Source organism: Ictidomys tridecemlineatus, chromosome 2 (assembly GCF_052094955.1).
Source record: "Ictidomys tridecemlineatus isolate mIctTri1 chromosome 2, mIctTri1.hap1, whole genome shotgun sequence".
Taxonomy (NCBI): domain Eukaryota; kingdom Metazoa; phylum Chordata; class Mammalia; order Rodentia; family Sciuridae; genus Ictidomys; species Ictidomys tridecemlineatus.
In genome coordinates, this window is record NC_135478.1 from 32,685,962 (window position 1) to 32,713,732 (window position 27,771).

Below are 27,771 nucleotides of genomic sequence, written 5' to 3' on the forward strand. Positions count from 1 at the left end.
CTTGTCTTTGGGTTGCAATTTTTCATACTTTTTGACTCTTTCTCCATTTACTGATTCTCTTTTCCACAAATCCCCTTTCCATTTTCTTGTGTGACATACAAATTGAGGATGGAGAGTCCTCCGCTGAATACACTTGAAACCCTCCTCCTCTTCACAGGTTCCTCTACCCCTACATCCCCTGCTTGCGTGGAGCAGTCTCTTGCTTCAGGAGGTGGCTTCAGAGGCCACTTACTTTCCAAAATGGTTCTCTCAGGACTGTTTTCCTAGGAAAACTGGCAACCTGCACATCTCCATCTTAACTATTCCAGCCACGGACAGCAATTCATATCTTATTTTCTCCCTTATTAAAACAACAACAACAAAAAATAAAATAAAATAAAAACCAGCATACGATGCCATCTTGAGTACTTCCAAACGTGGGTCTAGTCTCTATGGCTCATTAGCGCCATTTCTCAGTTCAAGTTCACCCACTAGTCTCTACAGTGGGTTGACATCAGTCTCGTTTCTGTCTTAAGTCTGACTCAACAAAAGGCATCTCTTCCCAGCTTATCTTTTTTTCTTCTCCCAAGTGTGAATATAAGATTTATCAGTTATTAAGCTGTTTATTTTTTTAAAGGTATCTAGCGTTGTGTCACTGTTGATTTCACTATTTGCAAACTGGCTTTGTCATTTTATTGATAGCACTTGAGCGAAGAGCTCCCTGTTAATATATGCAAACTCACAGCTCCCAACCAGCTTTCCAGCCCTGTTAATGAGAGGATTAGCAAGAGCACTGCAATGTATTTAACCTGCGGCACTAGCTCTGTTTCAATAAGACTTCAACAGCCTATTAAATGGAGTGGGGGCTCAATTAACCCACACAAAGGCCACTCTACCCAACGTGGCAGGGAGGACCACATTTAGCATCTGCCTAAGCAGCTTGTTGGAAGCTGAAAATAAAGAGGGTGACATGTTCTTGCCTGGAGCTATGATAAAACTGAAATGGTGATTCTAGTTCATCTGGGCTGACTGAATAGGTGACAGCATTGAAACCCACTACTATCTCGCCATATGACAGTTTAAAAAAAAAATCAGAGTGTACTCAACGGTCACTCCACCCTCTCTCCGCCTTCTTCCAAGGGAGTACCCCCATTGTTCCTGGGTCAGCTTGGAGGAGTCATGGATTATGGAGTTGAGGATGGAGGGTGTCAGGGTGTGACAGTTTGTGGTAGGGGAGGAGGGAGCATGGTGTACACAGTGATATCCCAGGAAATGTATTATGTTCAAACAGCATTTCCTCCAATAATTAGAAGCTAGAATTGAGTCCTCATCTTTCATACACATGTTTTATCAAAACGTGGCTCTAGGCCAGCCACTTCCTTCTAGAAATGAATGTGCAAGAAAGGGCAACTCCTTGAGCTAGATGGTCTTAACCTTGTACTTGAGTCTGGTTAGGACTGTTGGTTTATATGGCTTGTACAGTTAATTGCCTGTCAGCAAATGCAGCCTATCTGCATTTGTACATTCAAGTTAGAAATAAAAATGACTAATCAAGTAAATTGTTATTTGTTTGCTGAGGATAACATGAATCTATTGTAGTGATACACCTAAATCTCCTCCTAATTTTTCACCTGTGAATTCCTCATGCAATAGAGTCACAGACTTATTTGGGGGGGGGGATATTTTGGTTGATGTTTTCTTTTCAATTTCCCAAGGGAAACTTTTCTTTTAAATGACATTTGTCTACTAAAATTAAGCCATACCCAAATATTATTATTGATTGACAATATGGCTGTGTTTATATGTTTTTATTTTTCCTATTGTATACCACATCTGAATATTAGTAAACACCCTTATTCTCCTTTACATTTCCCCCCATTGCTTTCCCACCTTCTAACATATATATGATAGACTTATTTATAATGTTCATTGGTTATTATCTTTATATCCATCCTAGGATATGTTTCACATAGGCCAGAATTTGGTTTTATTTATAGATGTAAGTCAAGTATCTAGAATAATGTCTAGCATTTTTATGTTTTCAGCAAATATTTGTAGACTAAATGAATACAGAGAAGAAGAATAGATTATGTACTGGTTATGGAACCATACATAACCAAATGCTTCATTACACAAGATTCTTACATAAGAATAGTTAACTTTCACCCTCACAAAAGAAAGAAAAACCTCTACTTCTGTTTGATGGGCTGCATGAAGTTACCAGAGTGGTCCCAAGAAGATGGGGCACCATCTCCTTGCACCATCATTGGTGAGGGACTTGGGGGGAATGTAATTTCTAAAATGGATTAGATCACATGATCCTGTGAAATGGGCTACATGCTTAATAGATCTGAAACCTTTGGCTTACTCTGAAGCATGCTAAAAGTTTGCTTCTTTTAAATATTTTTTTTAGTTGTAGATAGACTCAATACCTTTATTTATTTTTATATGGTACTGAGGATTGAACCCAGTACCCAACATGTGCTAGGCAAACGCTGTACCACTGAGCCATAACCCCAGCCCTAAAAGTACACTTTTGCTTAGCAAAATTAAAAGCACAAATTACTAAAGCACTGAATCCCAGATGTAGACATTGGTCTGATGGAAAGTCTATGTTATTGTAATTTTGCTCAGAGCATTGAGCTATGGATTGCTAAAGAGGGAGAGCATATTGAAGATGTAATGTAATGCTATTGGTTATATAATTTGCTGTAATGTAATATTAATTAAAATCTTATTGTGTATATTCATTTGCATTTAATTTCAAAGTTAAGGCTACCATAAAACTAGGGAGTATTTTACAATCTCAATCATGAACTCTTTGTATTAATAGCACTGACAACTCTATTTCTCATTTGTGTATCTGAGTAGTCTCAGAACTAGAATTAATTCTAAAAATCTTTTCCCCCTGGATTTTTCTCTTTCCCTCCTTCCCTCCCTCCCTCCCTCTCTTTCTTTCTTTCTTTCTTCTTTGTGCTGGGGATTGAACCCAGGGGCACTCTAATGCTGACCTAAGTTCCCAGCCCTTTTTATTTTTTTGAGACAGAGTCTCGCTAAGCTGCTTAGTGCCTCACTTAATTGCTAAGGCTGACCTTGAATCTGGGATCCTCCTGCCTCAGCCTCCTGAGACTCTGGGATTATAGGCAAGCATCTCTGCATGTGTAACCCCCAGGATTTCTTTGTAAGCAAGTTGGTACCTCTAGTTATTCCCCATCTTGGATAAACTTTGGGAGTCAATGTATACAAAAAAAAAAAAAAAGCATTTTTGTGGATGTGTATACAGTCAAGAGTCATCTTGTGTTTGCCAACAAAAAAGCCTTGTTCAATGTAGAGCCCAGAGATTCTGTTGCCCCTGAACCACGTGAATTTGGAAAAGAACACATTCTCAGGTAATATCAATGTACTCAGGGGTCATAACCCTGTTCCAGTTCATTCTTCCTCTGGTTGACAAGGGAAGACCAGAAAGAACCATGGGAAGAATTGTGTTCATTCTTCCATATTCCTGCATTCCTGCTCCACCACTGCCTGGGCACAATGCAGCCTTATCAAAGAAGTTTCCCTGTATCTGGTTCCATAAAGAGGTGTTTTTTTCTTTGTTTGTTTGTTTTTTTTTTTTTTTTTTTTTTGCTGTTTTATGTTTCAGATTTTTGATTGTGTAAAGAGAGGTCAAGCCTGGATTTAAGATTTTCAGAGCTAAGATTTCCCTAGTTAGTATTATGTGTGATTGAAAAGATAGCTTTCCATTGATGTTTATTTACACTAAATCTGCCATACAATAAGTTCTTATAGAACTTGACTTTTAAATGGAATCTTCCAAGGATGTCTGGAGGAGCTATCTTAGCCAGTCCCTTATTGAGTCTCCAGGAGATAAGATAGCTCTTATCAGCAGGGGTACTAGTCATGTCTTTCTGTCAATCAGAGTTTTTCTTGCTTATAAACACAACCTCCTATTCTGTAGTAAAAATCTACTGCTTCTACTGTATTTTGTGTAAATGGACCCATAAAAGGCTGCTCATCTCTTATTTTAAAAACAAATGAAAAACTCTACAATGGATGTAAGTATTTTTCCTCTTTTATCTAAATTGCAAGATTTTTATAAGATTTCATAGTGGTAGAAAACTACTTAGAAAAAAAGAAAAGAAAGAAATTTAAAGTCTAGATAGTAAAAGAGTGTTTGAATAAATTAAATGTGTCCCCCAGAAACAACACAAAACAAAAATGCATGCCCTACAAAAAACCACATGGATGTTTGGCAAAGGGTTGAAAAACCATTGTTGCTGATTTGGGTGTTGGTTTTGCAGGTCCTAACTTCAAGCTGATAGGATGATATAAGAATGTGGAGATTTGCTGCTTCATAGGGAGTGACCAAAATGCAGGGAGTGATCTTCTGCTTGATTTTGTTAAACCAAGAGATAAAAACCTTGAGAATTATTTCTGTAATGATCTCCATTGTTATTAATGTGCTAGGCACTGTGCAAAATTTTGCAGATATAAAAATAAATAAAATCCAATAACTAACATCTCAAAAGTTTCTAGGTGTCGATGAGAAGTGCCCACACAATTTCAATGAAATACAGCAAACACAAAGAGAAACAGGGTCAACTACCGCCTCTGTTATCTGAACATGGACTACTCATGATTGAAACTGACATTCCTCAAATGGATTCTGGAGTTTGAATTCACTCTGCGTTAGAGCCGTGTTTCAATCTCTGTGTTACATTTGCCATATGGGTGGTGATGAGGATTTTCAGATGAAAACTAGATTCAAAGCTGGTAAAGTCTCAGTGATTTGTTCTGTAGCATGGAGATGAAAATACCTACATCATTGGCTTATCATGAGAACCAACCAAGAGTGCCGAGCCCAGTGTCTGTCGTGTAATAGAACCTCAAGAAGTAGTAGCTAGCCGGGCACATGCCTGTAATCACAGCAGCTTGGGAGGCTGAGGCAGGAATATCGTGAGTTCAAAGCCAGCTTCAGCAACTTAGTGAGGGCCTAAGCAACTTAGTGAGATGCTGTCTCAAAATAAAAAATGAAAAGGGCTAGGGGTGTGGCTCAGTGGTTAAGTACCTCTAGATTTAATCCCTGGTACCAAAAAGGAGAAGGAGAAGAAAGAGAAGAAGGAGGGGGTGGGGAGGAGGGAAAGGAGGAGGAAGAGAAGAAGAAGCAGCTATTGTTATACTGCCCTTGTTGTTGTTGTTGTCAGTAAATTCTGAGAAACTCCAGTAAATAATGTTTTTCTGTTACTATTGTGTTAAATCGTGGCACACTTGTGACTCATTGCGGTTCCCCTACTTGATGCTACCTGTACTCATTTTCTCTTCTTCCCTCCTCCTCTGGGTCAGGGATATTTCCCCCTATAGCCTGTCTTCCCTTGCACATCCTCCTCCTTTCAGGATAGAGCATGATTCACGGGAAATCCTGGAGTTTGGGAGTCTTCAGAGGAAGTAGAAGAGGGCCATCTGTTGATTCAGGCCCCCAGGACATTGCTGATAAACTTGAGGGGAGTCTAGAACCGACATGCAATCAGCTGACTTGGTTTGAAGACAAGCCGAGATAATTTTCCTGTATATATCGGGATTCTAGGACGAGAAAGTCTTGATATCAATATTCAGGAAGCAGAAAACCTCATGTAAAGAGAAAAAATGAAGGGGACTGGGGTTGTGGCTCAGTGGTAGAGAGCACTTGCCTAACAGTGTGAGGTGCTGGGTTAGATTCTCAGCACCATATAAAAATTAAAAAATTAAATAAATAAAAATAGAGGTTCACCCAAAACTTAAAAAAAAAAAAAAAAAAAAACATGTAAAAATGAGGAATACCACAAGAGCAGCCCAGCAGCTCAAGAGGCTGAGGCAGGTGAATTACAAGTTGAAGGCCAGCCTCAGCAATTTAGCAAGCCCCAAGTAACTTAGAGAGACCCTGTCTCAATATAAAAACGGGCTGGGGATGTGGCTCAGAGGTTAAGTGCCTCTGGATTCAACCCCCAGTAAAAAAAAAAAAAAAAAAGAAAAAGAAAAAAGAAAAAAAGATGTATTTGGAGCCGAAACTGTCACTGAGCATATTTTACATTTTAAAAACTAGTTTTAGTTCTCCAGATAGTGACAACCAGTCTAAATAAACTGGTAAAACATTGTGTGTGGCTTTAGAGGATTGTGGGAGGTTAGAAAAATTAGGTAAATATCTGCCTGTCTCTATCGAAGGTTTTGATGGTGTATTTCCTATATGTGGGCAAGACAAACCTTCCTCTTTCATACACAATGCATTTTTCTAACATTTAAGAAAAATGTTTTTTACTGACTATAACATATTTACTGAAAAGCATACATCTCACAAATACTCAACTCTGGGAATTTTCACAAAATGAACACGCCCAGACAAACAGCAAACAGATCAAGAAGCAACATTGTTGCAACCTCCCAAACACCCCTTGGATGCCCCTTTAATCATCAGTGCAGTTTCCCTGCCTTGCCTAGGGTTATGAGTGATGATCCTGTCTCACCTAGCAGCTTAAAATAGCTTTCCTATTTCCATAGTTTATTTTGATGGAATCATACACTATGGACTCTTTGTTTTCTCAACCTTCTTTGTGAGATTCATTTACCTACAACTTCTAGTACTGAATTTTCATATAACAATATTTAAAGTAAAGGTGCATGGAATCACTATCCAGGATGTGTGTGTACATTTTAGAAAAATTAGCAAATCTTTTATCCATTGGTTTACTCACTTATTGAATTGGCATTGATGCCATGAGAAATATCAAGAAGAGAGAAATATAATCCCTGTTCTCAAAATCTTAGTATGTTTAGCTAAAAATCAAAGCTGTTCTGTGGTTTCATGGGGAGAGAATTTTATAGGCTAGAGGATGGATGAAGTGAGCAGCAATAAAACAGAAGCTGTTTCACTTAACTTTGGCAATGAAAAGAAGCCACTGGATGCTGAGTGTGGGGGTGATAGCACATGAGAGAGAATACAAAAAGAAAAAGAAAAATGAGGGAAACCTCATGGACCAGAGATGCTTTACTCAGCACCGGAGGGACACATCTTCTGGGGGTAAAATGGCGGTGGGCCACCTCCAGGCTCTGGCTTTTGTATGACCTTAGCAGAGCCAGGTAATGGGAGAAATTTAGTGTGGGGTGGGAGGACAGGTAGGTAACCATATCTTTCAGGAGGTACTGGGGTCGTATTCCCAGATGTAGGCAGGAAAGAAGTGTGTTGTCTGTAGAGAATTTAAAAATCATAAGTTGCAACTGAAAAGTTTTTATTCTTTCCATGACCCAACAAATTTAAACTTATCAGGGTTAGAGTACCCTTTCACACAAATTTTTTGTCTTAGGCTAGACAATTGCTATTTATGCAATATTCAGATTAGCACAATTTTATTGCCCTTTACTAAATAGGTAATCAGCACTGATGTTAATTTGGATATTCTGTGCTTTTCGTTTGATATCTATGGATTCAGCTACCTCTGTTTAGAAAATGGTCTCCAATGGTTCTGAGTCACTCTTGTTTACCTCAGGGACAATTTTAGCCTTCAACCCTTAGGAGGAATCAAAAATGAACAATAATAAAAATAAATAATCAGATTATGCATAACTAAAATGCACTAAAAAGAAGAATTTTAAAAAAAAAACAAATAATCAGAACTTGAGTTATTTCATTTTTGTCTTTCTACATAATCACTTGGAGTTTCTATTTGTGTTTAAAATTCAAACACTGAACCAGGGTGTGAGCTGCAAAGTGTAATATTTTGCTTGGTAAGTGCAAATTTTAGTTCATTCCTGAAATATCTTAAAAAATTTGAATATCTTTAAAATTGATATTTCTTCCCTTCTTACTGTTTGTTAATTAGAAAACAAATCCAGAAACCACAACATTAAATCAGTGATATGACTTATGGTTACCTAAATTGGACTTTTTCACTTGATTAAAAAGTACTAATCCATCCTTTTCTCAAGTTCTCAGTGTCAATATTTTATTCTATTCTCCCTTTTCACTAAAATGACTAGGTATACAAAGTTAAATAAAAGAAAAACTTCTACTCTTTACTTTTATTTTATGACCATTATTCATTTCATTTTGTGATTATTGCTGAAAATAATTTTGTTGTATAGAGGAGAAGGTGAGACAAGTGATCCACTAAAGGGGTCAGATATGGTACTCAGATACAGTACTCAGTGGCTACTGAGAAAAGAAAAGTACAAGATATTTTAAATATTCAAGGTGCAATTGCTTATGGGTTTTAAGACAGTTGTGTGCCTAAATTTTTGTGGGGGCTGGTTCCCATCTTTCTCCAAATGAAAAAAAAAATGGGGCCTGTCTAATATTGGAAATGCTTAGTGAGCATTAGATTTTGGAATAAAGATGAAAGCAGCATACTAGCCGTGTTTTGATAGGTCCACTGCAGCCTGTTCAGTTTGGGACGGAGCTGACCATCTGCTTAGAGCTTTTTAAATGTGTTTAAGTAGGCTGAGATGTTCTTTGTTGCTTTGGGTCTTTGTGTAGAGGTGTATTATTATTCCAAATTGTTGGAAGCCAGTCTTGCAGGAGGTAAGGTTTTTGAATTCCTGATGGTGTGTGAATTTTTATCCCCAAGGTTTCTCTCTGGATTGAATTGATTTGCTGGCCAGAAATGAGGCTGAATTCCTACATCAGGTTAAAGGCTGCTGACACCAGGCTGTTTGGTTAGCAGCCTGCCCCCAGCACCTCATCTGCATACTGATAAAGCCTTCTTCCCTCCCGGTCCAAGCTTGGCAGTGGCCAGTTGCTAATGCAAGCTGTTTGGGGAACAAAGCAGAAATCAATCTAGCTTTCACCTGAAAGTAAGTAGAGCCAAAGGAAAGGTTCCTCATCTTTATTAAGATCTGCTGTTGTTTTTTTTTTTCCCCAGCAGGCAACTGTCTCTAGACACATTTCAGACTTCTACCACTTCAGAGACTTGAAAGAACCTCACTTTTTCTTAATTTTCCCTTTTGCTTCAGGCATCTCTTCTCCAGATTTTTTGTGACATTTCGTTAGTTTGCTATGGTTGCTGAAATGAAGTACCACAAACTGGTGGCTTAAACAGTAGGCATTTATTTTCTAATAGTTCTGGAAGCTGAGAAGTCCAAGATTGAGGTATCGTCAGTAGGGTTGGTCTTCTGAGGATATCTTGGCTGGCACATGGCCATCATCTCCCTCTGTCTTTGTATGTGTCTGAGCCCTAATCTCTTTTTATAAAGACACCAGTCATAGGATTAGGTTCCACTCATTTGACTTCATTTGACCTTTTCTCTTTAAGGCTCCATCACCAAATACATTCACATTTTTGAAGTACCAAAGGTTAGGACTTCAGCATAGGAACTGAGGAGAGTGAAGGGAACCACATGTTGCCCATAAGAGACAGGATCTTCCAGTTGCTTCTTAAACCCGAAAATAACACTTCTGGTCCCAAATAATATATTAGCAATCATTATCTTGCCTTGAAAAATATTTTGCATCAGGATAAAGGTCACAATTGGGTTGACCTACATATGTCTTGGCAATCAGCTTTCAACAACAGCAGGAATGGGCATTTTTTCCTAATCTTGTATTTGAGCATGAGTCCTTCTACACCAGTCTTTGAAAGATACTCAACTGAATTAAGAAAGGTTCAGACTGGGTAAGTCTAATACGGTGGGGAGAGATTCTGGAAGGTATTACTAAGATTATGGTTTTTGTTATTTGAAAATAATGTCCAAGTTCTATTAGTGGAACAAATGAGTAACATGGGGTAAACATCTGGTAAGCTGGCCAAGACTTTTAGAAGGGTAGGATTTCTCTGACACTCACTGTATAAATGGAACCAGACATTATTTCAGCCACTTTTTTTTTTGATGTTAGAAATTATTCAATCTGCAGGCTAGATTTGGGGAAATATACCAATTAGGACTATTTCTTTAGGAATTTTAAAATGTTCTGCTTATAACTGGGAAAATGGGTAATATGGTCCATTTCAGGGCTTGGCATTGCGAGGTGAGAATATCTACCAGTATTTGAACTTAAACTAAAGGGCAAATTTTTTTTTTTCCAACAGTATCCTATATAGAAAAAGAGAACAAAATTCTACATCTCTTTGGAAAAAAATATCTAATATAATCTGGGAAAGTAACTTAATTTTCAAACAGAGCAGAACTACTGTTACTATGTGGCCCAGGAGAGAAATGACCAGAGCGATACAGAGGCTTATTCTGATTTTGTTTAAATACAGTAGGCTTTAATCTATTTTCTTTGCTACTATCACTTTTACTTTTTTCTTTGGATATGATTTATCCTCAAGGCTAAAGTGCAGTGTTAAAATGATTGAGGAAGTATAGTCTAATATGTAACAAGGTAGATTGACATAACTGCAGTGATCAGACTTAATGTGTATCAATCCGTCTACTCATCAAAAGTTGCAGGCACTGTCCCATGTTGTAAGGTTATTGCTATGAATAACACAGCCAGAAAGTCTTTGTCTTCAAGAAGCTGGAATTCACATGCATGGATTACACTGGTATGAACAGGAAAATCCCTAAGAGAAATGATTTCTCCAAAACCAAAGTTTAAGGACAGTTTATATAAACTGAGAATATTAATTAAAACATAACAGTAGAGCCATCATACCCAAAGCCCTGGGTTCAATCCCCAGTTCTGCAGAACAACAACAGAAACCTTCAGCTCACCCTTAGACTTAAAGGCAGTGGCTCAGGAGGCTGAGGCAGGAGGATCATGAGTTCAAAGCCAGCCTTAGCAATAGTGAGGCACTGAGCAACTTAGTGAGACCCTGTCTCTGAATAAAATACCAAATAGGGCTGGGGATGTGGCTCAAAGTTCAATCCCCTGTACCCCAAAAACAAACAAACAACAACAACAATATCAACAACAAAAAAACATGCTTGTTCTGCTCCAATGTACTATAACTGAGAGAATCTCTACCAGAAAAGACTAAAGCATTTATTTCAAGTAGTAGAGAAACTCCACTTAGAGCTCAAGCTATCTCTGAAATAATGTGCACCCAATAGTTATAGATCTGATCTTATACCTGAAAAATAATGTTGTTTACCTTTGATCTGTTTTAGGGTTACTGTGTTTAATTTATGGTAGGTATTTATTGTCACACATTTTGGGGAACCATCCATGCATATAATCATAAATTTATCCATCAAACCTCCCATCCATTCCTCTGTCAACCTCTTCCTCCATCCATTGCCCATCTATCCATTCATCTATCTGTCCAGTGCCTTGCCCATCTGTCCTTTCATAGGGTGTCAACAAATATTTGTTGAATGGATAAATAAATCCACCCAACCTGGATTGTGCAACTTCTAATCTTCAGCTACAGCAGCCCAGTTATACCTGGAGGCCATCTGGAACCATTGGTTCACTCACTGGTTTTCAGGAGGGGTTTATGTTATTACCAAGGTGACAGGGAAAGTGTGAGTATAATTTTTTGTAGTAAATAGCTCTGTCAAGGAAAAATGTCTCTAATAATGTGTAACTTTGAGATGTAACTGGAAGAGTCATTAAGAAGAAACAAGCATCAGGTTAACTGCTAGAAAAATCATATGAACTATATAAAGTATGGGACTTCTGTGAGTTCTAAGAACGTGGCAACTTAATATTTGGTCTGGAGTCATCATCGCTTTCTCTGGTGGGAGAATACAGTGAATGATATTCACTTGAAAATCTTCAGCAACTAAATCCATAATACCAAGCAGTACTCAAAGAATTTCTTAATCCCCCAAAGTTATTGGAGCAGTCTTTTGCAGGTAGAGGTGTTAGAGGGAAGGAAACTTGTAATGGGTGCAAATAGGCTATTGTGAGAATATAAAAGAAAAAAATTTTACTTGTTTTTGTCTACATGTATACAATGTCTGGTCATGCTGAGAAAGCTTAGCAGGTCCCAAATGCATCTCTTCAATTACTTTTTTTTTTTTTGGTGTTTTATAGTTTACCAATCATTTTCTTAGTGTTCTCAAATTGTTCCTCCAAATTACCCCAAGAACAGCATGGCATGATTATAATTCCCAAAGATCTAAAGGGTAGTCCTAAGTACACTGATGTAAGTGGAAATTTATTCTGAAACTTGTTTTTCAATAAGACTCATGCATATATTCCTTTCTATTTTAAAATAGCTAACACATTTCTGTATTGGGAATAGTGTATTAATATCAAGAAAATAATTCAGTGTACATCACCCTTCTTTCCTCTGAAGCGTACATTCAATACTCATAGAAACACCATGGAGATGAATATAACTGTCATCCTTCTATTTAGAGGAGGACATCAAAGATCAGAGAGGTTAATCAAAGTTGATAATTAACTCCAATTTTTAGTAGTCACCAAAATGTCTGGCATTGTCTTAAATAGTTTCATGTATGTATAATTCTCATGGCCACCCCATCAACACAATCTTATAGAAAAGAAAAGCAAGACTTTCCGAGGTTACAAAACTTGCCTTCGTTCACAGTGTTATAAGGAATGATGCTAGATTTGAATTGTCTAATTTCGAAGAATCCTCTCTGTTATATCATTGCAGTTTTTTAAGTGTTTCAAGTAATTTTGTATCCTTAAGAAATCTGACTAAAGTTGAATAGGGGAAAAGCCATTTCTGGATTGGACCCTTAATAGGGTCTATTAGTTCTTTGAAGGTGATTTGAAGAGAATCTTTAAAAAGTGGGTTTGCTCCTCAAACCTTTCAAGTCCCTAATGGAAAATGATTTAGAAACACATGCTGCCTCCCCTTCATCCTGGTGAGAAGATAAAACATGGATCCTTCTGTCAGTCAGAGGACCATGGTCAGCAGGTGCTACACACTTTGCCAGGTGCACTAAAAAATACACACAAGACCCTGGTTTTGCTGTTGAAGAGCTTACAATGTATCTGTAATGCTTAATTTGAATTGTCAACTTGATTGGATTAAGAGATACCAATGATTAAGAGGCTTCTGGGTGTGTCTAGGAATGATTGGCATGTGGGATAGCCAACTGAAATGAAATCCCTCCCTAAGTGTGGGCAGCAATATCCAAAAGGATGATGGCTTGGATGGAATAAAAGTTGGAAGAATAAGGAAGCAGCAGCAGATGTAAACTCCATTTTTCTTGACTGTGTTCTTGATTGCTGCTGCCATTGTCTGAGGATATTGGACTCTTGCTTTTTCACTCTTCCCAAACTGACTCTGCCAGTGATTCTCTAGGGAGTTTCCAGAAGCCTTCAGTCTTAGACAGGCTAGCTCTGTTGATCCCTCTTACCCTGGGGCTTCAGCCTCTTGAACTGTGCAGCTACTGATTCTTCCAGCTCTCCAGCCTGCAGATGGGCATAGTGGACTATTCAGCTTCTGGTCGAGAGGCCAACCAGATCAATCTCTTTTTTATAATTATACTTCCTGTTGATTCTGTTCCTCTAGAGAACCCTGACTAGTGCAGTGTCACATATTTAGATGAGAAACAAAACACTGTTTTCAATAAATGTACAGGTAAGCGCCATTAGGTAGGGAAACCTCCTTACCTCAGGGGGCTAGAGGAAATTCATGCTACCTGATGGAAGAATGGGAGAGGAGGACTTATTTGGGGAAAAGGATGGAAAAAAAAAAACTCCATTCCACTTTCACTTAGGCATTAGTAGTTTTCCTTTATAATGTTCTGTCAGTATGCCAGTTCTCCCACACATTCAGATCATTTCCTTCAACTTGTTCTGGTTCTGAGAAGTATCTGCCAAGAGCCACCCTACAAGAGATCCCTACTCAGAGCTACCTGCCAAGCTTTCCTTCTCCTCCCCTTAAACTCTGTGCATATACCCTTCCTAACCTCTTTCCCTGGATGTGTGTGTAACTATACATTCTTTGGGGTAACATTTATTTATTTGTAAAATATTTGTTAGGCACCTATCAAGTGCTGGATATGATAGTGGGCAACATAGACATCTCTCTACCTCTGGGAGAGATAAGAGGGAGGGCAGAGAGAAAGGACACAAAGAGAATAATTATAAAAACACAGACTTTCTACATTCCACATTTGTCTTTTGCAATTCACTTTCTTAAAATAACCAAGCCTTCGCTTACTGAGAGAACTTGAGCAGAGAGGAGAATGAGGTCACAATCCTGTATCTTTAAGATTCATGCCTTCCCAAAATAATATTTCCAAGACTCTAGCCTGAACAACAGGATTTGAAATAAACTTACATTGTATGATGCCGCTTTCTGAACCAAACAGTCCACTCTTGGCAAATCTTTCTAACAGCTGAGGAGCAGTTGTTGGATTGCTTGTTAGCCCTAGCAATTAAATAACAATCATTTTAAAAACAGTATATGGACCAGTTGGAAGCAGTACCATGCTCCATGTTGGGTATAAAGTTGCCTGGACTTGCTGTGCCTGGTGTTGATAAGGTAGCAGATGGTCTAATAGACTCCATCATTGAGCAGCTAAATTGGTAGGGTCTTAGTTTAATAATCTTGTGTTCTAATGACTTAGGCAAGTGATGAAAGGCAGGGCAATTACTTGTACTTGTAATAATGCCCAGTTGGCCTGGATGGAAGGGACACTCACTCATACATGGTGTGATGTAATTAACTCCTGTTCCCCAGAAACATGGCTAGAGAGGCTACCTTGATAATACACATCTCACCTTGATGCTAAAATTTAAAAGCATTTTCCAAGTGGAAAATGGCTCTTAATTATTTAAAGCACCGGAGGAAAGAAAAATTTTCTAACCTTATACTGGCGTAGTATTTCTGTGTTTCAAAAGCATGTTCATGAGTGCTATCTTTTTGAATTCTGAAATATGTTGCTAAAAAATAAAAAAGTATGTATGTGATATGAGCCATTCACAGATGAGAAAGTCATTGCAGGGTTGCTAGAGTCACAGAAAAAATCTAGAAGGCAAACAGCCTGAATCCTAGGCTTGAGACCTTTCCACCCTGATGTACTCTTCAAATTCATTGTACCCAATACTTTTTCCTGTCCCTTTGTCAAACATCTCATCAGTGCTTCAAATATGCTGTATAAACCATATAAGACAGGAACTGCAATGATATCATATATTTTTCACTTCTTGGACCTGCTAGAGGTATTTTAAATAAAATAAACATCACCAATATCCTGCCTACATATGATGTGACCTATACAAAGTGAAATACTACATAACACATGTGCTAAATAACATTGCTTTTTAAAAGATCAATCTTCAAGATCAATGCACCAAAAGGGATCACATTTTATATACTGACAATGAATGTGTGCACATGTGGTAAGCAAAATCTAAAACACAATAAATTATGACCACTCAGAAGAAAATAAACTATTTAGATGTAAACTGAATAAGATATGTATAAGATATATATTGCGTGAATTACAAAATTCTCTTGCAAGAATTAAAGAAGACCTAAATGAGTGTGAACTGTTCACCATGGAAAGATTCAACTGGTTAGAATTGTAAATTCTCCCCAAACTGTAAGTGAAGAACTTGTAAGTCAACTCAAATCTGCATGATTATGAACTTTGTGCTGACTACCCTAGGCATAGACCCTGTAAAGAAACAAGAGTTTTCTCTCGGTCATCTTCTTAGTTATGATCTTATGCTGAGACACAGATCATAGTTTGTAATATTCATTTCTGATATAATTCAATATTTTTAGTTCTTATAAGAAAGAGAGGAATATTCTATTCTTCCATGAAAATACTCCCTTAAACACATCCTCATCCAGGACCCCTTTCCCATTGGGTCTCATCTTCCTCTTCCCTGTTCTATCAATGAGCTATTTTCACACTAGCTTGGTGATTGTTGATGCAGCTGTACTGTGACTAGACTTGACCGATATGGCAGGCCAGCAGCAGTCTCCGCAACACCAAACATGAGTCCAGTAGCCTTTTCCACCAGAAAAGAGAACCCAGCACTCTCCACCACCACTGGTTAACTGAAGACAGATGGTCCAGGTTATAAGCTGAAAGTGGTAAGTTTGCAAGAGAGATACCTACTTCCCTAAAGAAATGGTCTCACCCTGGGAGACAGCTTGCTTTATTTTCAAGCCTCTGTATTCTAGATGCTTGTAAGGGGGAGAGGGATAAATCATTGTTGGCAACAACAAGCTTTAATTGTGTGCCTGTATGCTCCGGGTACTATTTGCATTTATTAACCTCTATGCAGGTACCAAACTCTCTGTTCCATGTCTCACATGTATTATCTTAATCTTCTCAAGTTTCAGTTGGCATATCCTAATTTACATATTGTTTAGTGTTTACCACATACCACACCTTTCATTGCTAGGAATATGTTTTACATGTATATTGAAGTACAACAGCTCAGGAGTCTTCAGGTAGATACTGAACCAAGCAAAGACTCCAAACCATTTTTTAAACTCCATTTTTTTTAAAAAAGAAATTTAAAATTTGTTCTAATGAGTTATACATGACAGCAGAATGTATTTCAACTCATTGTACACAAATGGAGCACAACTTCTCATTTCTCTGGCTGTACACAATATAGAGTCTCACTATTTGTGCAATCATGCATATACATAGGGTAATAATGTCCATCTCATTCCACCATCCTTCTCATCCCCACATCCCACCACTCCTCTCCCTCACTCTGCCCAATCCAAAGTTCCTCTATTCTTCCCTAGCCTCCCCCCATATGGATCAGCATCCACATATCAAAGAAAAAATTGGCCTTTGGTTTTGAGGGATTGGCTTATTTCTCTTATCATGATATTCTCCAACTCCATCCATTTACCAGGAAATGCCATAATTTCATGCTTCTTTAAGGCTGAGTAATATTCCATTATGTATATGTACTACAACTTCTTTATCCATTCATCTGTTAAAGGACATCTAGGTTGGTTCTATAGTTTAGCTATTGTTAAGTGAACTGCTATAAACATTGACGTGGCTATATCACTGTAGTATGCTGATTTTAAGTCCTTTGGGTATAAGCTGAGGAGTGGGATAGCTGGGTCAAATAGTGATTCCAAGTTTTCTGAGAACTCTCTGTACTGCTTTCCATAATGGTTGTACCAATTTGCAGTCCCACCATCAAGCTCCATTCTTTGATCAATTTTTCTACCTGTATAAATAAAAATAGTGTTATGTGAAGGTAAGAATTCATTGTGTCAGTCATGACAGGTTGGATTCTGCCACTACCTAGAGGTTAGATATTAGCCAAATTAATTAGTCTTTATGTACTTCAGTTTCCTCATTTGTAACATTATGCCACGGACTAAATATTTCAAGATCCTTTATATTTTAAAATTGTGCCCCTCATCATTGGATTGTGCATAGGACGATAATCTAATCAGGAGATTAGGGGGCAGATTTTGAAACTTAAAGTCAAATTTCTGATAGTCCCAAAAAACTCTAGTTACAAGTGCAATTGTGTCTCTTCCTAGGTGCCGTTTTCTGGTTGGACCTATCAAAGTATGTGTCACATGGTAGGGATTGAAACAGCCATAACAGATGCAGGTTTAACTTTTTCCACTGAGTACCGACACACCTGAGCAGATGTTAGGGTTGAGTTACATTTGCTTTTTTTTGTTTTTAGTGTCTTGGCTTCCAGTTCTTGTGACGCATCTGTTTATTTGGAGGCACACCGCATTATTTTGCAAACTGGGAAAAACCCTCCTGGCAAAAACTATTTTTTAAGTGTAAGAACATTTTCAACTCTAGCCTCCTTTAACCCAGCTGCAAAATATTCAAAGACAAGAAACATGTGGTTTCAAGTAAAAAAAGAAGAAAAGAAAAGAAAAAGATAACTGAAAATCTCCTTGCAGGTCCATATGTGATTTCATTCTGTCTCTGCCCTACATGGCATGCATAAACAAACAAACAAACAAACAAACAAATAAATAGATAAATGCTGGGACTTTTGTAAAGCTGTGACACTTCAGGATTTATTGAGAAACCAAAAAGCATTGGGTGGAAGAGGGGAGGGGATGGATTTTATCTCTTTGATTGTTAAGGAAATTATGTGGATTGATTTCAAAAGCTCCTTGAAAATTCTACACCAGGGAATTTTGGTTTACCTAATCTGGCAGCTGGCACATAGGGACCAAGAATGTTTACTTTCTGTATTTGTCAAAGAATGGCATGTCTTCGTGGGTGGTACACTGTTGTGAGGATATTGTTATAATAACACAGTCAGAAAGTCCTTGTCTTCAGGAAGCTGGCATTCACATGCATGGGTCACACTGGTATGAACAGGAAAATCCCTAAGAGAAATGATTTCTCCAAAACCAAAGTTTAAGGACAATTTATATAAACTGAGAATATTAATTAAAACATAACTGTAGAGCCATCATATCCAAAGCCCTGGGTTCAATCCCCAGTTCTGCAGAACAACAACAGAAACCTTCAGCTCATCCTTAGACTTTAAAGGCAGCGGCTCAGGAGGCTGAGGCAGGAGGATCATGAGTTCAAAGCCAGCCTTAGCAATAGTCAGGCACTAAGCAACTTAGTGAGACCCTGTCTCACTGATCTGCCACCGTGCCTGGCAGTAACTTGTCCTTTAAACCCACCTCATTTCTGAGTTTCCAGTTAACATATGTAGTACACAGATCCTGACACACAGTAGGGCCTCGTGGTAAAGCAAAAAGTGAGAAAACAAATGAATAAATGAATGAACTAGAACTACACTTTCCACTTCCAGGTTTATTGCTAGAATAAAACATTTATCATCAAGATGTAGATAAAGGATTCAGAAGCCAGAGTAGAAAAGACATAAATCCAAATTCTCACTTTATTATTTACCGGGTATGTGCTTCAAGTAAGTCACTTCACTTCCCTAACCCTCAGTTACTTCATTTATAAGTGAGTAAAATGATAGTTTAAGCATTATAATGTCTTTACCAGTACTGATTTCAATGTCATATAAATATCACAGTACTTGGCACATAATAAGCAATAAAATATATTAGCTATCATCATTATTATATTTGTAGTTAACAAACTTCTTACCAAAAAAATGTGGTTAAAATGGTTTCATTAGTGAATTCTATCAAACACTTAAAGATGAAATAATATCAATTCTTCACAACATTTTTAAGAGAAGAAAATATTTCCTAATTTATTCTATGAGGCGAGCATTATTCTGATGCCAAAGGCAAAGAATTTATAAGAAAAGAAAATTACTGACCCATATCCCACATGCACATAGAGGGGGAAAAAAACCCTATATCCACATGCACATAGAGGGGAAAAAATCCTTCTAAAATTTTTTAGCAAATTGAGTCCAATAATACATAAACAGTATAATACACCACGTTCATTTCCTGGGGTTTATCCCAGGATTATAGCGTTGGCTTCACATCTAAAAATCAGTATCTCATCATATTCACAGATAAAATATAAAAAACATACGATCATCAGAGTAGGTAAGAAAATCATGTTATTTGACAAAATCCAGTATATGTTCATAGTAAAAATTCTCAGGAAACTAGGAATAGTGGAGCGGAAAGTACAAAATAAACCAAAAGAAACAGAAAATTAGCAGAAGAGCTAAAATTAACAAGAAAGAAAACAGAGTTAAAATTGGTAAATGAAACTTTCAGTGCTATTAATTTTGGTTTTGACTTGAGCATCATGTTGACTCTATAGTCTGAATAACATGGAAATTGTTTCTGGAGAATTGCGTGGATTCCAAGCCTGGTGCCCCTTCAAATGGCAGATCTTGACAAACTTTTCAATTTTATCCTTGGATGTTAGTCTACTTAGCTTTTCTATCTTGAATATTTTTCCCATTTATTTTTTGACTCTATGTCACCCATTTAATCTTGATTTTCAAATGTTTGTCAAAAAGGACACCGAATAATTATTTAAGATTACTGGAATCTGTTTCATGACTATTATACTTCTTCCTCCTTCATCGCTAACACTTACCTTGTTTACCAACATATCCTTGTTCTCTTTCATAATCTTAGTACTCTGGTGTTTGTCCATTATATTCAAGTATTTGAAGAAACCTACTTTTTCCCCCCTCGTACTATAAACCTGTATCTTCATGGTTTTGAGTGTGGCCTCCAGGTTCAGTGTAACATAGAATCAAAATGCTCAAGTGGAAATCAAGTGTAAGTGTGTATTCTGTTGTTAACTGATTTTGTGTTAAATGAAAGCACTTTGTTAGTAACAAGATGGCTCTAAAATCCAGTTCTCCTGACCCCAAGGACGGGACTTTCATTCATCCCATCTTCTCCTCAACCTCTAATGCTAATCTCTCTATCACTACCTCCCACTCATGTGGATGAAGTGGATCTCTTACACATAGAACATATTCCTCTCACTCACCTAAGTGGCGGCTTGGTGTCTTTCTCTGCCTGCCTCAGAATCTAAAAGGTAGAAGTAAGTGAAATTCCCAGACTATTGCTATTTGGCCAAATTCCAGGACACTTGGGCCTTGGAGAGTTTATTAGGTTCAAACACTCTATGCTTCCACTGGAAAGAGGACCCAGAAGGAAGGGTTCCCTCCAGAAAAATGAACAGCTTTTTTTTTTTCAAGTGTTGAATGAGGAAAGACATTGAGAACAGAAAGATCTGCAGTGGGAGCTACCGTCTCCAATTCATTTTCTCTCTGTGGCTGTGGGAAGGGGGCTATTTCATTAATAAAATCCCCTCCACATCAAACTCTACCACTGTTACTGATTCTCCTCTCAGAGTCCCCAGCACTCCCCTTGATTTCTGTCAATACTCTCCTTCCACATTATAGATGGTTTTCTAGCTTCTGTGTCAAGGTCTTTGTGTCTTCTCATTAATCTCTCTCTCTTCAGGGAGACTTAGAGGAGGAAAAACACACACACACACACACAGGCGCACACACAGCAATAAGGAAATTTCTGAAGAAGAATGCTAATAATGCCAATGGAGGATAAATAGTGAAGATTGGGGAGAGAGAAAGGAAGAGCTGTTTAATTTTTTAAGTGCCATTTTAAAAAATCAAGCTCCTTCTTAGAAGTTTGGAGCCAAGCTGCCAGCCCACTCATTCACAGGGACATAGATTTGGGTTCTAGCTCACTCAGACCTCTTAGGACTCTCTATTCATTATACTTTCTGAATTAACTCTAGAACTGTTGGGCTTCATTTTGGACACTGGGTTCTGACATGATGATTTTCCTGGGTTGTCAAGGAAAGAAGGTCCAAATTTACATTTCTCTACCTTTAAGATGTTGGGTAGAAAGGAAAGGTGACTATAGTTTGAGGGTTCTCTTTGCAATCAACATGTCTTGCCAAATAATTGGTTCTCAGATATGTGCCAAAATCGGGGGGGAAAGACTAGCAGTTTGACTTGTTTCTTCAGTAGACATCTTTCCCACAGATGCCTCTTGTTGCCTATTGCTTATTTCTTTTGCTCTTTGCTTTACTTCTGTGTGGACTTGGGCCATTTCAGCCCAAGCTGAAAACCCCCTGTTCTTGCACAGAAGTCCAGGGATGTAATTTGCCTCTCTGATCCCTCAAGGTTCAGTTGAACCCTATCTGAGCCTTGGTTAAAGGGTAAACAAATCCTATGTGGCACTTTGTACTATGACCAACCTAAACTTTTCTATTTTATTTTAAAAACAATTTTTAAAACCACCTAATGAGGGGGGGAGGGGGAGGGGGTTAACAGAAGGAGGGTAGCATCAGGACCAGAAGAAACATGATTACCAGTGTTGGGAGTCGCCTCCACTCCAAAGACTAACTTCCCCATCCCCCAAGAAGAGCCAACCAATGTTGAGCCCTGCTGGCTCACATGATCCTAACGCACCAATCAGAAAGCACCCCAGCCAACTGTCAAACCATTCAACCATTAAACTGTCATACCCTTGGCTCCATAAATATGCAGAGCTGTTCCTCAATAAACGGGCATTTTATCCAATGATGAGCCTTGATCGTTCTTTCAACCAGGAGCAGTTGTGGAAGTAGCCAAAGTCTTTATCCAGTGAGAATTCCTGATTTTTCAGAACACTGAACCGGTGCTGTGGGGTGTGACAGGAGATGCCAGCAGCATTAGCATAGAGAGGTCAGGCATCACTTTTCTCCAAGTTTTTCGTTGTTGTTGTTGTTGTAGATAAAGGGAAGCAAGGGTGCAGGATGCTACTCTGAAGACTAGACTTGAGCTTGAAGACCCATCTTTCTGCAGAGAATGGGTTGGATGCTGTAAATCAGAAAGTATCATGCCAAAAGCATGCAGCATCTTTGGACTAAGAAATATATTTGCTAAATGGAGCATGGAGGAAGACATTGGGAAAGAACCCTATGAATTGTTTCTCTAGACTGCAGTAATGAGAAATATCTAGCTGTAACACTCTATTTCCTTAGTTTCTCTACTTTGCTAAGCCAGTGAGTTATAAAGAACCACAGCTGGAAAAAAATATGTTTTTAATCTCAGGAATTCACACAAGTACTATTTTCTCAGCCTCTGGGGTGTGATCCTGTCTGCATTTTGTAAATCTTTTAGTAAATGGAAACATGATACCCATCTCAGTCTGTGGTCTGTAAGTGGAATGGGTTCTGCAGAGACATCAGATACACACAGATGCTAGGCCAACTGGTACAAGATGGTCAAAGATTTCCTAAGTCTTTTAAAGAATGGTACCTTGGAGTGGTGCAATTGCAGCCTGAAGCAGAACAAGCTATATACAAGGGGTAGTCCAGCAGGACTCTGAATGTTTCTGGGCAAAGAGTCTCTTGAACAGAAAATTAGGAAGTGACATGCCACGGAAGACTGAAAGATTGCAGGTGATGATGTCTTTCAATATTAAGCCTGCGTCTTTCAGAAATTGGAGGGAGAATCTGCTTTGGAAGGTCAGTCACAGTGTCTAATCCATATCAAGACCAGCAGCTCTGCTGACCACCCAGAAGCCATTATTCTGCCTCATGACTCCCACCCAGGGAGTTACGCTTTGTTCAAGCTGGCTCAGCCCTCTCAGGAACAGGAATAAGGAAACAATGGAAAGCCAAACAAACTTTTAGAATCAGAAATTGAGATAGGAGGTATGTGGGTCTTGGCACCAGCTAGAGGTACAGAATCTTGTGCCTTCCTCATAACTGCCTGATTCACAACCTGCCTTTCCCATGGTCACCAAGTGATTCAAAATGCATTAAATTTGAGCAGCACCGCTGTAGACACTCTCCCCCAGCCCATGATCTAGAATTCATTTCAAGTTTACAAACTTCCCAGGAGTTCAACTTGGTTCATGTCAAAGGATTCATGTTACTTGGTCTTGGAGTACTGTCCCTATCACAGTTTGATTTATCAAAGCCTCTGCTTCATTCCTCTTCTATCCCCAGGGCATAGACAGCCTATTTCTTACTTGCATCACTGTCACCTCTCCACATGTCACTTATTTATTAATGGGGCATACACAGCTGATGATTTATGAAAATATGCCAAACCCATGGGTGTGCTTAACCAGGACATCTAATTATAGAAAATATTGCTACCAACTGGGTAATATATTCTCTATTCTTCATCTCCTATTAATCAGAAATTACACATCCTGGGCTCGGAAAGTCCATTTTGAGCTGTGAATCTGATTTTTTGGCAAAGAAAAAAAATGATTTTCTAATTCTGTAATTACAAACTGGTATTATGCATTTATGCAGTTTCTGCTTGGTACAGATATCTCCTTAAAAATGAAACCACCACCAACAAGAACCTTTCTGTATTAGTTTTCTTAGTCTGCCACAACAAAATACCATAAAACAGGTGGCTTAAACAATAAAAAATACATTTTTATCACAGTACTGGAGGCTAGAAGTTTCAGGTTCAAGGTGTCAGCAGGGCTGGTTTCTTCCAAGGCTCCTGTCCTTAGCTTGAAGATAGCCATCTTCTTCCTGTGGCTTCATGTGGTCTTCCCTCTGAACTTGTTTGTGTCTTCAACCTTTCTTTTTATAGGGATGGCAGTGTGTTGGGTTGAGTCCCACTATAGCACCTGATCTAAGTTAACCACCTCAAAGGCACTGTATCCATATAGTCACACCTTAGGAACTAGGAGTTTGAGCATGAACATGTGAATTTAGAGGGGATTTGATTCAGACTTCCAAAGAAAATGTGATTTTTAAACATAAAGATCTAATGACTGGCTTCCTTTTATTTAGTGAATATAGGTATTGAAGAATGTTCTAGAGAAAATATGCCAATGAAGTGACCCATTGTATGGATTTTAGTAACTTATCTCAATTCTCTATACTCCAGTGTTTCTGTGCCTAAACCAGAAACAAATGTATTCCCTATCCTCTCCAAACTTTCTCAAAAAACACTAAAGCTTCAGTCTTTATAGATGACTTTTGGCAGCCAGGTGTGGTGGCCTGTAATCCCAGCAAACCATTCTGTGTTATACTATGCTGGTAAGTTCATGTCACAAACTTGTCCAGACTTATAGAATATAGAACAGTAAGGATAAACCCTAACGTGAACTCTGGACTCATATATAATGAGATACCAACAAAGATTCCTCAGTTGTAAGGAGTGTATGCCTTTGCTGGGGAATGTTAATGATGGGGCAGCCAGTATGGAGTATATAGGAACTCTCTGTACTGTCTCCTCAATATTGCTGTGAACCTAGAACCCTTCTAGAAAATAAAATCTTAAAATTAAGAAGGAAGAATCAAATTCTTCTGACTCCCTTTCCAGTGGGGCATTTTCAATTGCATTCTTAATAAAATAATTTTAGTAGCAATTTTTGATGGAAAAGGAAGACTAAAGAGCTAGAAGCATTCAAGAATCATGGTACTTTTCTTTTGCCAAGATTATGTCCTAATCATGTACATTTGGGCTTACTACCCAAACAGTTTTTAAAAATATATTTTCAAATTCACTTGGAATTTTTTGTGTTTGTGATAAAAGAAGGGATATAACTTTTATCTATGTAGTCAGTTATCTCAGCAATAACTTTACTAAATTATCTCTATTTTCTCCACCTTAATCATATACTACTTACTTCTCATTACACATGAGACAAATTCTGGTTTCTCTATTCTCTACCCATTCTTTTTATGTATGTGTGTTTTTAATACCATTACTATATTATTTAATCTCTGTAAATTTCTGTTATATTCTTATATCTAATAGGCTGCTCTTGTGATTTTCTTCTTAAAAAAAAAAGAAAGAAAGAAAAAGAAAGAGTTGCTGGGGACATAGCTCAGTGGCAGAGCACTATCACCTGCCTAGTGTGTAGAAGGTCCTGGGTTTCAATCCCTAGCATTGAAAAAAAAAACAAATATTGGGTCTTTTAGTGTGTTTATACTTCCAGAAGAATTTTTCACCTTTCCAGTTTTAAAAATAGCCTTGGGTTTTCAAATTTCAATTCTGTTTTTATTTTTGAAATGATTAAATCAATAGAGCAAAATATATTCAATTATTTAATAATTCTGTATTGACTAAGTCATGGAATCCAGCAACCAGGTACAATTTTCCTACTGGAGGAAGAAAAAAGAAACAGGTAGATTTTTCCTACTAGAAGCAAATAAAAGGCTAACTTCCCTATGGCTAATACATCATAAAAACAGATGTTAGAAAAAATAGTTGAACCTCTGTCAGAAAAATATTTGCAATATTTGTTGAGCAACTTTCTGTGTCAGACATAAGGCACTGGAAATATCTCACTGAAAGCCATGATTCCTGCTCCAGGGAATTTACACTGTAACAAGGTAAGGCAGACCATAATAAGCATGATAAATCACTATCTGGTAATTTGAAGGTACCTGTGCTTCACGGTTAAAAAGTGGAAGAGTTGGTAAGGGAGTTGATGAAGGAACAAGTTGAAGTCTTGAATTGGGGGGACAAGAAGAGCCCCACTGATTTAGCCCCATGTGTAAGGAGAATTATGGATTAGCATTGTCTTTCATTTGTAAAATAATTTGGGAAGAGTTGGTACATTATTGGTTGATTCTTTACATGAGAACAAAGTATTCATATAGATATCTGTATCTATACCTTTTAATTTAATTGTCTATATCTTCTTAATTTCTAGTTTTATTGACCAAGAATACGACTTAATATGATTTCTGTCTTAGGGATTTTTTTGTGGTTTTTCTTCGTTGTTCATGAGTTGCCAAATTTTTCTCTGTTTCTTAGATCTTTAAAAATGATGTGATTTTGCTTTTACTAAATACATGGAAATATCCTATCTAAAATTAGTTATGCTATTTTTTAATTAATCTAATCACATTCATTATACCCTTACATCTCATTTTCTTCATCTGTAAAATGTTGAAGGAGGTAATCTATTTTGCTAGTGATTTTATGAATTTGTTCTTGAAATTCTGTTTTTGCCTGATGTGTTAGTAGGAACATAAAGGTTTGTGACTAGTTTTTAACAATATATGTATCTCTTTATCAATATAAAAACCTGTTTTACCAAAAGTTCTTACTTGAATTCTGTTTAATCTATTTTTAATATTGTACACCTAGTGATTCTTGGTAGTATTTAAGAATATGTTTTTGTTTCTGCCTTTATTTGAGCCTTTCTGTGTCATTTCATGTCCAGTGGGGGGTTGGGGATGTGGCTCAAGCGGTAGCGAGCTCGCCTGGCACTCGTGGGGCCCGGGTTCAATTCTCAGCACCACATACAAAGATGTTGTGTCTGCCGAGAACTAAAAAATAAATATTAAAAAAAAAATCTCTCATGTCCAGTGTATCTTTTATCTTTTTTGAATAACATGTTTTGTTACCACTGGACAAATAAAAAGGTAACTATGCTAAAGTCAATTTAATATGAAGGGATTTTTAGCAAGCAGATGACATGATTGGATTTGCATATACAGTAGAAATGTTACCCTGGCTGAGGGTGGAGAAAAGTTATAATGAGACACAACTGAGGATCAGTAAGATTAGAACTCAGATCTTCTGATTAATATTGCAATGTTCTAGGGCTGGGGTTGTGACTCAGCGGTAGAGTACTCGCCTTGCATTAGGAGACCCTTGGTTCGATCCCAAGCACCACATAAAAAAATAAATAAATAAGTGAAATAAAGACATTGTGTCCAATTACAACTAAAAAATAAATATTTTTAAAAATATATTGCAATGTTCTAATCTTCATATGTTAGTGCTTATCTAAAAGTGAAATGGTAATATTAGACATGTATAGCTTCTTTCAGCTTCTGGAAAAAAATTATGCAAGTTTGCTTTAACACACAATTCGAGAGATTTTGTCTACACATTATGGGTAAATTAGTCCTTTTTCAGAGATGTTTGAAATGTTTCAGAGATTATTTCCAAAATATTATTTACCACAGAGTAAAGTTCTTACGCAAGACTCTTGTTTGCTTAAAATATTGTGGGTATAAAAATATAGTAGAGATGCAATTGATGTTTGGTGGCTATAACTGAATTGAATTTAGAAGAAAATGACTTTGTTTTTCAGAATTATCTTAAGTCATTCATTCCACATTTCCTAAGGTTGTCATAGCAGGTTCTTAAGTCTGAAAGAGATTCCCATATCCATGCATAAATTAACTTACCCTTCTTGGAACATCTCTGATGTTAAGCCAATTGCTTTGAAAAAACCAGTCCAAGCAAAAGGTTGGGTGACAGCTACATTGATGTGTGCTCTGGAAAGTCACTGAGGGTTCCTACTCTCACTTGATAGCAACATAACAATTACCTCTCCCCCCACCATTCCCTATACATAACCTCTCGGTCACCTCTTTCATGTCTACATCTCTTGAAATAGCTCTTCTATATCTATCTCTAGTTGAGTGGGTATTTCCTTTCAGGAATTCTATGAACAACTATTTATTAACACTTAATAAATCCCATACACTGTACTTAGCACTGGAGACAGAATAATGAACAATGCCTCTTCCTCTCACTGGTGAGATAGGAAGTTGGGT